Source organism: Moschus berezovskii, chromosome 19 (assembly GCF_049115385.1).
Source record: "Moschus berezovskii isolate FMDL1 chromosome 19, NW_MosBer_1.0, whole genome shotgun sequence".
NCBI lineage: Eukaryota > Metazoa > Chordata > Mammalia > Artiodactyla > Moschidae > Moschus > Moschus berezovskii.
In genome coordinates, this window is record NC_142478.1 from 5,180,112 (window position 1) to 5,195,424 (window position 15,313).

The 15,313-nt window shown below is 45.8% G+C and overlaps 1 protein-coding gene and 1 pseudogene across 7 annotated transcripts in view; one reads left to right on the plus strand and one right to left on the minus strand.

The window, feature by feature from the left end:
* The window catches only part of TRIM2 (tripartite motif containing 2), a 185,586-nt gene that overhangs the window by 77,216 nt on the left and 93,057 nt on the right, over window positions 1–15,313 (plus strand). For 2 of the 7 annotated variants that reach the window (XM_055405293.2, XM_055405294.2), the window contains exon 1: window positions 7–700. The exons of 3 other annotated variants lie outside the window; for them this stretch is intronic. The gene's annotated coding sequence lies outside the window, so the exon portion shown is untranslated. Of the gene's footprint in view, window positions 1–6; window positions 701–863; window positions 1,266–15,313 lie in introns of those variants that run through there. 2 more of the 7 variants (XM_055405299.2, XM_055405297.2) reach the window with 2 other exon arrangements.
* On the minus strand, window positions 221–967 carry LOC148774805 (uncharacterized; annotated as a pseudogene).

Consider the following 15,313-nt stretch of genomic DNA (forward strand, 5'->3'; position numbering starts at 1 on the left):
TTACAGAATAAAATGGAAGACCTTGAGACACAGTAATTTCTCCTTGTTTTCCGTGTTCATTGTCAGAATTTACTTAAACGCAGAGATTTTTTTTCCCCCCTCTCTCACTTTGGGGGCTGTGATCGCTTTGAATAATGAGCCATTCTGTTCTGGAGGCTGGCCTTTTGAAGCCGCGTCAAACTAAAGTCATTCCCCCGAAGGGACAGACTTTGCAGCGTGTTTACAGAGCTGGGGGAGGAAGCGTACGCGGGAGCCGCGCGGAGGACCGCGCCCACCCTTCTCCTGCCCCGGGGCTGCGGTCGGCCCTCCCCCGGGAGCCGGCCGTCCAGCCCGCAGTCGGCGCGCGGGGGAAGCTGCCTGGACCGCGGCTCCGCATTGCGTGCGCTTCGCCTGCCTTTTGTGCGGGGATTAGCGCCGCGCCGGGGCCGGGAAAGCGGCGGGCGCCGGGCGGCGCGTAATCCAGGATTTGCCGGGGCCGCGCGGTTGATGGAAAACAGATGTCTCAGCCCCCGGCCTGAGCACGGGATGGAAGTGACCGAGCCGCGAGCCTGTTGGAAGCGAGGACGCCGAGTCCAGGCCCTCGGGGATCCAGCAGAGAGGCGGCGCCCCCTCGGCTCTTCCGTTTACGCAGCTTTAGCCTAGAGCCCGAAATCGCCGGCGGGGGCGCGGCTGCGGCCGCCGAGCGGGTCGCCGTCGCGCGGTAAGTCGTGTGAGCCGGATGGCGGCGGGCGCTGCGCGTGGGCTGGGCCGGGTCACCCGGAGCCTCCCCTCCGGGCGCCGGCTCGGGGACCGCGGTGCGCGGAGCCGGCGGAGACTCGGCTTCCGGGCCCTGGTCGGCGGGCCGGGGCCGGGGCTGGTGCCGGGGGAGCCGGGGACCCGCCGCCCGCCCCGCGCCTGCCGCGCTCTCCGGGCGCCGGGACCCTCCGCCAGTCTCGAAAGGCGCGAGCCAGCTCGCTTTTCTCGTCATTTTGCAACTGAGGGAAGAGAAAAAGATATTCTGTCACCTTACAGCGTGCGATCTAATAACGTGAAAAGATGGATTTCCTTCTGTCTCGTTACATTTCGGTTGTTTTCCTCCAACCAATTCCTGAAACTGGGTTCCTTCCTAATTAGCCTCCACTCTGATCCTCTGCCCAAGTTGATAATGCAAGTCTGGCTTCTTGGAGGATAGAGATGATTTTGGAGGGTTTTCAGGGCTTTTGTGGATTGATACCCTCAGAAAATACATGCTCCACGTTGAAAACTGCATGCTGCGGACAAAATAGGTAAGAGTGGGAGTGGGGAGGAAGGCTGGTCTCATAAAGCGCCTGTCAGATCCCACGTTTCTATGAACTCTAAATTAGTTTCCACCTATAATCCAATCCCACAGGCAGCTAGTTTTCTCTTCACCCTTCCCCTCCCCTCAGGAGTCACCAACCTGAAGAGCAGAGACAGCTTTAGATGCAAATGCGTTTTAAGTGGTTCATTTTAAGCACCTAGACATCCAAAGAGTAGGTGAGCCCCTCGGGTGGGAGGGATTATTGTCATAGGAACAACGCTCAGCAATGCTTTTTTTCCTCCGTTAAATAGTTTTTAACCTCTTTTCTTATAAAAATTGACAGTAACTTCTGCATCAATCTTTAGAATATAGGGTGGGCTTGTTGCACGACTTGTTGGTGTTTCCGTGTCCTTTATCAGGGGTTTGAAGATGACTGCACGCTCGGTTCACTACCTGCCGTTCTCTTGACCTCCAGTCTCAGAGGGCCACGTGATTTCATCCCTGGCAGATTTAGTTGCCTTTGGACTGAAAGGAACAAAAGAGCAGAAATGACTCAGAACCCTTGGGCTACCACAACCTTAACCAAAGATACAAAGGATTTGATTGAATTGCACGTTACCTTGTTTTCTTCCTCTTCAAGTGTATCTAACAATTAAGAGTCAATAATGGACGTGAATTTGAGAAAACTCCAGGAGGGAGTGGAGGACAGAGGAGCCTGGCATGCTGCAGTCCACGGAGTCCCAAAGAGTCAGACACAACCTAGCTGCTGAACAACAATTTTAAAACTAGCTCCTTCCTCCCTTAGGGTAAACCCAGATTTGGTTGAGTGGGGCATGGCCGCTTGCACTGATGAAATGTCTTCATGGTGGAGATAATTCATATTTTGGACTGGGTAGAGGTGGGATTGCACCAGATCTCCTCACTCACGCCCATGTTTGTGCATTCTCTTCTGTGAACCCTACCTTTTTCTTTCTCCCGTTTTTCATACTGTCTTATTTAGGTACATACCATGACTCTATTTTGGCTCATGGAATCTAGGATATCTACCTTTTAAAGGCAAGTTTGTTTAGATGACTGTGTCCCCTTATCAGTATTAGAACATTTTCCCAAATCCTGCATTTGTTTTCCTGGAAAACTCTTTATCAAATCCTCCATTGGAAATTCCATTGTATCTTTCAAAAGTAAACCTGACCCAGGGATTGAACTGGTGTCTCCTGCATTGCTGGCAAATTCTTTACCATCTGTGCAACCAGGGAAGCCCTATGTGCCATAGGTCTTGAATTATTTTTCTTGCATCATCATTTTAATGTTGACTTGCATGGTTTCCTGATTGGTCAGCTTTTTATTCCTGCTTCATATTGAAACACAAATGGAAAGAACTTCTCACATTTCTTCACACTGACCTTTTCTTTGGTCTGTCCTTGGGTTGAATTCTGTCCTTGGAATTTCTGTCCACTGCTTACTTTAGAAAGAGGCTGGATATTTACCTTGAGGCTCAGGCGTGGTATGTTTATTTGGCCTTGTCTGAGCAGCAGTAACTCATCAACCCTCCAGCTATTGCTTGATGAGAATTCGGCCTACTCAACAGAGATAACCCAATCTGGTAATTGGCACTTTCAAAGTGCCATCCTGAAATCCTAAAACCTGGGAAGATAACATGATCAGAACCTTCTCTTTCTCTTATTACTGAAAATGACACTGCTTGGTTTACAGGAAATCCATCTTGGTTTGTAAATCCCCCAAAGACAACCTTAGTTTGATTTGCACAGGTTCTAAAGGTTGATGCTGGCAGGGGTTGTCTGGATTCTTTTGATGCTGCTGCTGATGAGGCAGATAGAAATGGTGATGGTTTTCCTTTGGGGTTTCATGAGAAAATACCTTCGTGGATATCTGTTTGCTAGGCCTCTCTGAGACTGTTATCTTAAATATTTTGCATCAGGGCTGAGGCACTGTCATTTTCTGTCACCAGCATTATTTCTTATCCTCTTAGATATCAGACCTTAAGACTGGCCTGCCAGTTGGCAGATCTGAAAAGGTCAGTGCAAGTTATCTAAGAGTTTAGTTTAATTTCTCTGCAAGAAAATGGTAAGTGTTTGATATGGCTAGTATTTGTTCCTAGAGTTGGAAGAATTGGTAAATGCAGCCTTCGAGATAAGTAGCTAGAAGGGGAGGAAATCTAATGACACTGAGCCAGTTGTTTACCAGCCACTCAGCTTTTATGTATTTTTGAAGAGTGGAGTGGTAATTCAACCTCAGAAAGTGAGCTCCTTGGCAAATATTTTGTCTTATGAATACTGGTTCCTTGCTTTGTAAAACTATTAGTTTTGCATATCCTCCCTTTGAATCTCATCTTGATCCTAGAACTGAAATATCCTCTCCCTAGAATTTACAGTACTTTCTTTTTTTCATAACATAATGGATGTCTGGATGAAATTTATTTAGGCAGAAGAGCTGGCCAGAAAGATTAGGATGTGTCCTTGAGTCAAACAAAACCACTGTGTCGGTTAGCATCTTTATTCATTTATGACAGTGTAGAAGGTCTCAGGTAGAAGCTGTGGAACTGGTTTGCTTCCGCCCTAACTGCAGTAAAATGATCAACATGCAGACTTCCGGAACCAGAGCAATTTGCACAAATATGCTGGAGGCAGTTAGAGTTCTGGAAGTTGATTAGCCATTTAAATCACTATGTCTTTATTGGAAATGTTTTTCAGGTTTCAGAATGTCTGCAGTTTGAGCAATGCCTTTTTTGGTTTCAGTTGTTCTAAACCAAAATATCTAGAGAGGCATAAAGTCTGGCCGACCTGCTTGTCCCCCTCTAGGGTCAGGACTAGTATTTTAGAACTTTCATTGCTGACCTTCAAGGATGCTGATTTTAAGGACCAGTAAACAAACAACTGTGTGGATCACAATAAACTGTGGAAAATTCTGAAACAGATGGGAATACCAGACCACCTGACCTGCCTTTTGAGAAACCTGTATGCAGGTCAGGAAGCTACAGTTAGAACTGGACATGGAAAAACAGACCGGTTCCAAATAGGAAAAGGAGTATGTCAAGGTTGTATATTGTCACCCTGCTTATTTAACTTATATGCAGAGTACATCATGAGGAACGCTGGGCTGGAAGAAGCACAAGCTGGAATCAAGATTGCCGGAAGAAATATCAATAACCTCAGATATGCAGATGACACTACTCTTATGGCAGAAAGTGAAGAGGAACTCAAAAGCCTCTTGATGAAAGTGAAAGAGGAGAGTGAAAAGATTGGCTTGAAGCTCAACATTCAGAAAACAAAGATCATAGCATCTGATCCCATCACTTCATGGGAAATAGATGGAAAAACAGTGGAAACAGTGTCAGACTTATTTTTTGGGGCTCCAAAATCACTGCAGATGCTGATTGCAGCCATGAAATTAAAAGACGCTTACTCCTTGGAAGGAAAGTTATGACCAGTCTAGATAGCATATTAAAGAACAGAGACATTACTTTGCCAACCAAGGTCCGTCTAGTCAAGGCTATGGTTTTTCCCGTGGTCATGTATGGATGTGAGAGTTGGACTGTGAAGAAATCTGGTCACCGAAGAATTGATGCTTTTGAACTGTGGTGCTGGAGAAGACTCTTGAGAGTCCCTTGTACCGCAAGGAGATCCAACCAGTCCATTCTGAAGGAGATCGATCCTGGGTGTTCATTGGAAGGACTGATGCTAAAGCTGAAACTCCAATACTTTGGCCACCTCATGCGACGAGTTGACTCACTGGAAAAGACTCTGATGCTGGGAAGGATTGGGGGCGGGAGGAGAAGGGGACGACAGAGAGAATGAGATGGCTGGATGGCATCACCGACTCGATGGACATGAGTTTGAGTGAACTCCGGGAGTTGGTGATGGACAGGGAGGCCTGCCGTGCTGTGATTCATGGGGTCACGGAGAGTGGGACACGACTGAGCGACTGAACTGAACTGAACTGAACTGAAACAAACAACACGGGAAGGCTCTCAGGTTAAGACTCCTGAAAAGAGAGATCTGACAGAAGACCAAAAATGTGAAATATTACACCAGTTTTATTTTAGAATGTTTTGTCCAATCAGGTAGAAGAAAGGAAAGCTGTTTTCAAGCCCCATCTGTCAACCAACAGGATTTATTGAACAAATACTATATTTCAAACCCACTGCTCTCTGATCTAAGAGGTACAGTAGTGTAAAAGGCAGAGCACGAGCCTTGAAGGCATTTCCAAGCTTTGGTGGTGCCGTTAGGCGTCAATGAGCATCCTTCTCCTGCCTGTTCACTGATTTCCTTACCTGGGTAAACAGGTCTAGGGCTGCGCTAGGAGCCCCCTCTATAACTCAGCTCAGATGCCTGCGAGTTGATTTCTTTGGCAGCAAAAGTTGTGTTCTTGGGTTTTCAACACGACCTGGATAAAGTGACACTTTCTGTCGATCCCCAGTTTGGTCCATGGCTCTATACCTATGATATTCCTTCCTCAGCCATCAAACAGTTCATTAATATCAAAATACCCATCATAGGGGCATAGCTATCCTTGAGATTTGCCTTAATTTAGAGGACAGGATCAGGTCTCTTTCATCTTGAAAACAGCCTCTCAGACTAAACAAAGACAGAATGTTCTCTTTTGCTGACCGCATGCAATTTATTTAAATTAGTGTTAAACACTCGACCATGGTGTCAAAGCTATATTATAAACCCATCTGAAAGAATGAGTTTTCTGGGCCTTCACTGAGGGATTAAAAAAAAATGCATAAGCCACATTGCAGGGGATTTGCATCTTGTTAGCTTGCCTGGATGTCCTCGCTGCTGGACACAATGGCCGGGCACCTGGCTATCTTTGTAGCTGGGCAGCCTGCCTTAATTAGAATTCTGCTGGGAGTGAAGATACTGAACTGCAGACACAAGAGGGGGAAGGGAAAGGGCCAGAACCTGCAGGAATCAAAAGAAGGGAAACTTGAGGTCCACTGACCACTCCCTTTTTGTGTAGTTCAAGGTTAACACAGTTTTCCTTAGTTTTACTATGTTTTTAATTCAAGTATAGTTGATTTGCAGTGTTGTGTTAATTTCTGCTGTACAGCAAAGTGATTTAGGTTTGCAAGATCAATCCTGGATGTTCATTGGAGGGACTGATGCTAAAGCTGAAACTGCAATCCTTTGGCCACCTCATGCGACGAGTTGACTCACTGGAAAAGACTCTGATGCTGGGAAAGGTTGGGGGCGGGAGGAGAAGGGGACGACGGAGAATGAGATGGCTGGATGGCATCACCGACTCTGTGGACATGAGTTTGAGTGTACTCCGGGAGTTGGTGATGGACAGGGAGGCCTGGCGTGCTGTGGTTCATGGGGTCGCGGAGAGTCGGACACGACTGAGCGACTGAACTGAACTGAACTGAACTGATGCATACATATATGTACATTCTTTTTTTTACTGTTTCTTTCCATTATGGTTTATCACAGGATATCGAATGTAGTTCTCTGTGCTATAGAGTAGGACCTTGTCTATCCATTCTACACAAAAAAGCTTACATCTGCTAATCCCAACCTCCCACTCCATCCTTCTTCCAAACCCCTCCCCCTTGGCAACCAGAAGTCTGTTCTCTAAGTCCACGATTATGTTTCTGTTTCATAGGTTATTTGTGTTGCATTTTATTCCACATGTAAGTGATATGGTATTTGTCTCTCTGACTTACTCAGTGTGATAATCTCTAGGTCCATCCAGGTTGTTGCAAATGGCATTATTTCATTCTTTTTATGGCTGAGTATTCTTCCATTGCATGTATGTACCATGTCTTCCTTTGCATTCATCTGTTGATGGACATTTAGGTTGTTTCCATGTCTTGACTATTGAGAATTTTCTGCTATGACCATGGCGGGTAGGTGCATGTATCTTTTGAATTACAGTTTTTTCTGGATATCTGCCCAGGGATGGATTGTTGGATCATATGGAAATTCTGTTTTTACTTTTCTGGGGACTTGCATGCTGCTTTCCACAGTGGCTACACCAGCTTACATCCCAGCAGTGTAGAAGGGCTTCCTTTTCTCCACATCCTCTCCAGCACTTATTTGTAGACTTTTTATTTATTTTTAATTATTTTAATTTTTCTGGCTGTGCCTCACAGCCTATGGGATCTTAGTTCTGCAACCAGGGACTGAACCCATACTCCCTGACTACTGGGAATTCTCTGTAGACTTTTTGATGATGGCCATTCTGACGGGACTGAGGTGGTACTGCACTGTGGTTTTGCTTTGCATTTCTCTGATGATGAGGGATGCTAAGCATCTGTTCATGCAGCACAGCTTGCTTTGGGGGCAGCACAGGCTGTCTCAGTGCACAGTCGTCTCCCTCATGTTGGTGAGTGAATTGTCTCCCTGTGGAGCTTGGGGCCACTGGCACCCTGGCATTGTTCAGCACATGTCCAGGGCTCCCTCTGCCTATCTCCTGCATTGGATTCTTTTTTTTTTAATTTAATTTTTATTTTATAATGGAATATAGTTAATTTACAATATTGTATTAATTTCAGGTGTACAGCAAAGTGATTCATTTATACATATACATAGATACATTCTTTTTCAGATTATATTCCCCTATAGGTTATTATAGAATATCGAGTAGAGTTCCCTGTGCTATACAGTAGGTCCTTGCTGTTTATTTTATATGTACTAGTGTGAACAGTAAGTCCCCTACATATCAACAAGTTCCATCTGGAGAGCGCATTTGCAAGTTCAGTTGGTTTTGTAAGTCCAGCAAAGTTAGCCTGGGTACCCAACCGACACAGTGGGCTATATAGTACTGTACTGTAAAGTTTTATAATACTTTTCACACAAATAATACATTAAAAATGCAAAAAATTTTTTAGTCTTACAGTATAGTGCCTTGAACTGTGCAGTAGTACAGTACAACAGCTGGCATACAGAGTCTGACAGTGAGAAAACAGGCAGGGAGTTACTGATTGGAGGAGGCAGAGGAGGGAGGGAGATGGTAGAGCTCAAGGACCGTCAGCAACAGGAGACGAAGGGCGAGCTGCGATTTCATGCCTGACGTTGTTGGGATGCGTGATCAGGTCTTTGAAAGTTCGCAGCTTGACGGTTTGTAGGTAGGGGACTTGTTCTATATGTTAATCCCAGACTCCTCGTTTATCCCTCCCCCCATCCCTCCCCTTTGTAGCCAGATTGTGTGAGTCTGTTTCTATTTTGTAAGTAAGTTCACGTGTATCTTTTTTCTTAAGATTTCACATGTAAGTGACGTCATATGATATTTGTCTTTGACTTACTTCACTTAGTATGATAATCCATCCATGTTGCTGCAAATGGCATTATTTCATCCTTTTATGGCTGAGTAATATTCCATTGTGTATATGTGCCACATCTTGATCCGTTCCGCTGTCGATGGACACTTAGGTTATTTCCATGTCTTGGCTATTGTAAATAGTGCTGAGATGAACATTGGGATGTGTGTATCATTTAGAATTATGGTTTTCTCTGGATGTATGCCCAAGAGTGGAATTGCCGGATCATATAGTAGCTCTGTTTTTAGTTTTTAAGAGACCTCCATACTAGTCTCCATAACAGTTGTGTTTATTTACAGTCCCACCAGCATTTATTGTTTGTAGACATTTTGATGATGGCCATTCTGACCAATATGAAGTGATACCTCATTTTGATTTGCATTTCTCTACTAATTAGCAATATTGAGCTTCTTTAAAGGTGCTTTTTGACCATCTGTTTGTCTTCTGTGGAGAAATGTCTATTTAGATCTTCCTGCGTTGGATTCTGCTTATGAAAAGCAAAATAATTGCCAGATTAGTCAAAGAAGGAGATAATAAGAGTGAACCTCTTAAGGAATGTGAGCACAATCCTGGATATCACCCTTCTTTTAGCATGACCAGTCAGAAGTTACCCACGGGAAGTGGATAAAATGATACTCAAATAGGCTGAGTGTTTGTGTCTTGATAGCAGCAGAACAGAAATGGCAAAAATTACATGTCTTTCTCTAAATCATAGCCAATGATGAAACCACTGATCAAGGGCAAACTTAACAAATAGTTACAGAATGTAGCCTCCAGATGCCTGGTGCCATGAAGAAGTCTTTTTTCACTAAGTTATTTCCATTTTAGAGAAGCAGTGCCCATCAGCCTGTTGTGCCACACACCCTACAAAAAGTGAGCCTGAGATGACAGGGACTTTCTTTCGTCCCAGGTCACACAGAAGTCACACAGTCCTGCTGTACAAGGCAGGTGATGTGACTGGGTGCCATTTGCTTAGAAGAAGGATGAGCAGAGGCTAACGGGGGTTCTTCTTTGCTGTTTTTCCCTATTTTCAGCCATCAAGTAGCAATTACCCTTCAAGTGTCCTTCATCCCCTTCCTCCCCCAACATCTCAGTCCAGAAATCTGAAGTACAAAGTAACTGATGCCTAAAGGCTACAACCCACTGGAAGCTGCCAAGCCCCCCGCCTCCCCCCAGACAGCATGAGAAGATCTAGGAGCTTGAAACAGGAAGAAGTGGGAGGGTGGTGGGGGGAGGAAGTCTGTGCAAAGTATTCCTTTTTTTCCTGTGACATTTACTCTAATATCTCTGCTTCAGCTCCAGACCCCACAGGGGAAGGCATGTTTTATTCATTTTTAAAATGATCTCATTGAAAGAAAAAAACCAGTTGGATCTCTCTGGGATTTCATCTATAAGGCTTTTACTTGTAGTCCACAAAGTTTCTGAATTTTTAATAAGCATCTATTACAGATCAAATTCATACTACTTTCTAAAAAGCCTTTGCACGTCAAGAATGGGAAATAATTAAGAATTTGCTTTGAATAGTTAAAAGCAGTTTCTGTAATGGGAGAGGGCCAGATATGTTGAGTTAAGAAATTCTGAATTCTGTCTGCATGGGAGCTAGTTTTCATTTGTAACATAGTACAAGATATTCTTGGCATGTTTGGGGTTCATTCCACACAGGATGCTCCATGCTGGAACTAAATCTAAGTAGAACTAAATAGATTTCTTTTCTTAGATATTTTTCCGAAACCATTTCCTCTCCATCAAGGCCCTTGGATAAAGGCATTCACCAAAGTGCTGCCAGGTCTTGGTCTTTTAGTATTCAGTCTGCATTATTCAGCCATTCAGCGGGGACCTGTTGATAGGTGGTCAGTAGGGACAGGAGGTCACCAACAGACCAGAGGGATGGAGTCGTTCCCAGTGGAGACACTCAGACCTCCTACTTGTCTCCTAGATCTATTTTCCAGGCCGTAGAGACCCAGGGCCCAGTTTTCTGAATTTTACACATAAAAAACAGCTGCAATACTTACTAACATGCAGTCTGTATTTGGCATCTAAAACTTAAGACTGATCACGCAAAGCTGTTGGCCAAGGTTTAAAGTTTTTGAAACAGATACCAAAGGTAAAGGGAAAGAAGGAAAGTTAATTTAATCCCTTTTAAAAAGAAATGTTAAATTAAGAAAAACAAGTCTAAATTCATATGGCTGGGGAAAGATTGCTGGTCTGGGAATGTGAATACTCACCAAACGCATCGACTCCATATAACACCACAGTGCGTCTTCTTTGGAAACTGGACTTTGGCCCTTTTGATGTGCTCATGGAGTGGACCATATTGAGATTCTAAATTGACAGAGGTCGACTTGCTTTTTTTTTTTATTTTATTTGACCCTGCCGGGTCTTAGTTGCGGCATGTGGGATCTAGTTCCCTGACCTGGAATAGAACCCATGCCCCCGATCTGAGAGCTTGCAGTCTTAGCCACTGGACCACCAGGGAAGTCCTCAACCTGCTTTTTGTATTTCAGGCATTTTTCACAATTCTTGATTAGCTTTCAGTCATAAAACCAGTAGAGCTAAATGACCAAATAAAACCAGAATGCACCATTAAACCTCTTAACTTGGGGATGACCCATTACCTGTGGACTTATTACACCAGAGCTGTGCATCAGGGACTGTCAGTGGCCTTCTGAGAGCCTGGGGTCCTGCATGCCCTCAGGGAGACTGAGGTGACCGCACACTGTCTGTCTTTTCTTTATGAAGACAACCCTGCTGACCCCCTGGACGTGCTTTGTGCTTTGCTCCACCCTTCCTCCTGCTCTGTTAGTTGTGAGGTTTATTGCTCGCTGTGGCACACATCTAGAAAAGCCAGCTCACTTGGCTCAAGCCCATAATTTCCTCAGCAATGGCCCTGTGATAATAATGATTTAATCTCACATTTGAGCAAATCTTCACCTTTTAAAAATCGCTTTCATGTAAATTGTTCCATCTTATCTTTACAAGGACTCTGAGAAGTAACATTTTAGAGGTAAGGACTTTTCGAGGAAAGGAAGAGTTCGGACTCACAGCTTTGATGTTCCTTATTGACCCAAATGCTCAGTAACGTCTGATCGGATGTTATGTAATAAAATAATGGAAGAATTGTGGGAAGCTCTGGTCAAAAAGATGTTTTATTGAGTAATCAAATCTAAGGAGGTGTCTGGAAAAGTGATTTCCAATAGGGACTTAAAATTTAACTCAAATATTAACCTAAAATTTAAGACTTGAGAGCATCACACAAGAAACTATTAGGGAACTGTGTGAACACGGTGTGATCGGGTGTCTGTTTAGAAGATACAGATGACCTGACAATGACAGTTGAGAGGAAGGAGAGAAGGCAATCGGCCGAAAGATCAGTGACACTGTAATGGTGGAAGAGAGACTGATGTTGGAGGCTGAAGAATGTGCGAGGTTTTGACGGCAGAGAAAAGTAGGTGGGGGACATCACAGGCGAAGGTGGAGAGCCCTTTCCAGATAAAGACTAGAGGGAGACACGTCTGATTGGTGCGGAGACTGACCCAAAGGTCGAAGTAGGGAACTTGTGGGAATAAAGGTTGAATGGGGAGGGAGGAGTCAAATTAAAGGCCTTTAAGGCCAAACAGAGACATGGCAGAAAATGTGTGGGCAGCGTTGGCGCCCTCTGAGGCTCCAGCAGCCTCAGGCCTCCTTGGCTACGGACAGGGCTCTCCCTGTGTCTTCACGCTGTCTTCTTTCTCTGTGTCCAAACTGCCTTTTTTAAATTTTATAAGGACATCAGACATATTAGGAGCTTCCCTGGTAGCTCAGCTGGTAAGAATCCACCTGCAATGCAGGAGACCTGGGTTCAATCCCTGGCTTGGGAAGATCCCTTGGAGAAGGGAATGGCTACCTTCTCCAGTATTCCTGCCTGGAGAATCCCATGGACAGAGAAGCCTGGAGGGCTATAGTCCATGGGGTTGCAAAGAGTCAGACACCACTGAAGCGACTGAACACGCACACACCAGACATATTGCATTAGGGTCCACTTGACAGCTTCATTTTTACTGTGTCACCTCTGTGAAGATCTGTTTCCAAATAAGGTCATATTCTGAGGTACTGCTGCTGCTGCTGCTAAGTCGCTTCAGTTGTGTCCGACTCTGTGCGACCCCATAGACTGCAGCCCACTAGGCTCCCCTGTCCCTGGGATTCTAAAGGCAAGAACACTGGAGTGGGTTGCCATTTCCTTCTCCAATGCATGAAAGTGAAAAGTGAAAGTGAAGTCGCTCAGTCGTGTCCAACTCTTTGCAACCCCATGGACTGCAGCCTACCAGGCTCCTCCGTCCATGGGATTTTCCAGGCAAGAGGACTGGAGTGGGTGCCACTGCCTTCTCCGATTCTGAGGTACTAGGGGCCTTCAGAAACATATCTTTTGTGGGGAGGTGGGTGGGAGTTGCAGTTCAGCACATAACAGGAGCCTTTAAAGGGTCTTGAGCTGCAGAGTAAGAGGGGGAAAGGTTATTTTAGTAAAGAGACAAAGAACAGAACGCACAGTACACCGGGGGCAAGGGAGAGAGACAGATGGGGAGTGAAGGCTGGGGAAAAGTTAGGCGAGACTAACAGACATGTCAAAGGAGTATTTGAACAGCTCTCAGGAGTGAAAGCGATAATCATTCTAGAACATGGCAGGTCACAGAGCCTTTCTGCTGTGCTACGTGCGTTGATCCAGATGAGTGTGTCTGGAGCCCCAGGGCTCTGGCCTGGGAGGAGGACCGGTGGGAGGTCATCCACACCGGTGAGGGCAGCTGCGTGTGCCAACTGTGAGGCGGTGACAGGGCGGAGGCACCGGCGGGGTAACAGGGGGCCCAAGCCAGCTGTCCTCTCTCTCGATGTGGGTTTGGATGTCATGTGCACGCACGCTGGCCTCTGACCCAGGAGACGGGGTGAGCCACCCGAGGGAACAGACACACAGGGAGAGTGGTGGGCTTGGAATTCTGGTCTTGCTCATGAGTCAAGAGCAGCAGCGTTTAGAGAGGTGGAGGAGAGACAGCGAGGTTCTGAAGAGAAAGTTTCAGCGCCACGAACTGCAGAGGGCAAGAAAGGAGCTGGGAGAGAGTTGGCTAGGGGGTCAGCCTGGGGGAGGCTTGGATTATTGTTGTTCTGTTGCTCAGTCGTGTCCGGCTCTTTGAGACCCCATGGACTGCAGCACGCCAGGCTTCTTTGTCCTTCACCATCTCCTGGAGCTTGCTCAAACTCATGTCCATTGAGTCACTGACGCCATCCAACCATCTCATCCTCTGTCATCCCCTTCTGCTCCTGCCCTCCATCTTCCCCAGCATCAGGGTCTTTTCCAGTGAGTCAGCTCTTCGAATCAGGTGGCCAAAGTATTGGAGTTTCAGCTTCAACCTTAGTTCTTCCAATGAATATTCAGGGTTGATGAATTCATTGGAGAGAGCAAGTGTCAAGGAAAAGATGGAAAGAACCAAGATGGTAGCCACAGGGCAGTAGGATTCATAAAATGGTCGGGGCTTTTATTTTAAAGTCAAAAATTTTTTAAGATACTGATTATGAGTAGAAACCACCCCCCACCCCAAAGCACCACAATCAACGTAGAGAACAGGTTCTGACCCCCTAACATTCTGTCCTGCTGAGGGGCTTTCTGAGAGGAAACCGGGGTCCATCTAGTCAAAGCTGTGGTTTTTCCAGTAGTCACGTAGAGATGTGAGAGTTGGACCATAAAGAATTGATGCTTTCCAAATTTGGTGCTGGAGAAGACTCCTGAGAGTCCCTTGGCCAGCAAGGAGATCAAGCCAGTCAATCTTAAGTAAATCAACCCTGAATAGACACTGGAAGGACTGATGCTGAAGCTGATGCTCCAGTACTTTGGCCACCTGATGGGAAGAGCCGACTCAATGGAAAAGACCCCGATGCTGGGGAAGATTGAGGGCAAGAGGGGAAGGGGGCAACAGAAGAAATGAGATGGTTGGATGGCATCACTGATTCAATGGACATGAACTCAGGCAAACTCTGGGAGATGCTGACGGACAGGGAAACCTGGCGTGCTGCATGGGATCATGGAGAGGTGGACATGACTTGCCAACTCAACAACAGGGTTTGTTTGAACTCAGAAGGGAGGGAAATTATGTTAAAGGAGAAAATGGTGGCAGTAAAGAAAAATGAAGGGTTAACTGAGAGAATGAGACCCTTGAGCCACTCAGAAGGGTTTGATTCTACTGAAAAGGAGCACTCCTCCCTTCCTATGGAGCAGCAGAAAGAGTATGTACATTCAGGGTCTGTGATATATTTGGGGAGTGGATTCTTACAGTCCTGCCAGCAGAATCATTTCCTGCTGAGCAAGATGTTAAATGCCATATTCCATAACTTCCCCCTTGGAGGTATGACTTCCTATTGCAATTACTGTCTGTAAGAATTACATCAAAGTGAAGGGCAGGCACAGGGCTGGTTTGCTGTGGGCTGTGTGCCCACAGTCTGCTGCCACTGAATACTCTAGCAACTTTAGAGCTAACAACTTCATCATTCTCCATCTTTTCCTGTACCATACAGTGGAAACACTTGGCAGCCAAGAAAAGCTTCCATCCCCATAAATGTGTGTTGCAGCCAGTGGATGACTCACTGCCGAAGGGCTGGCTCCCACAGACACATTCTCAGGGTGTAATTTGGCACAAGAGATTCATGTCTCATCGTGTTATGCGTTTGGCTCAGAATCACGCTGCAGTGGATTCTCTCCTGTGGTCTGGGGTGTGTCTGACACTGCTCCTCACCTTGTGGTCCCACCTCGGCCG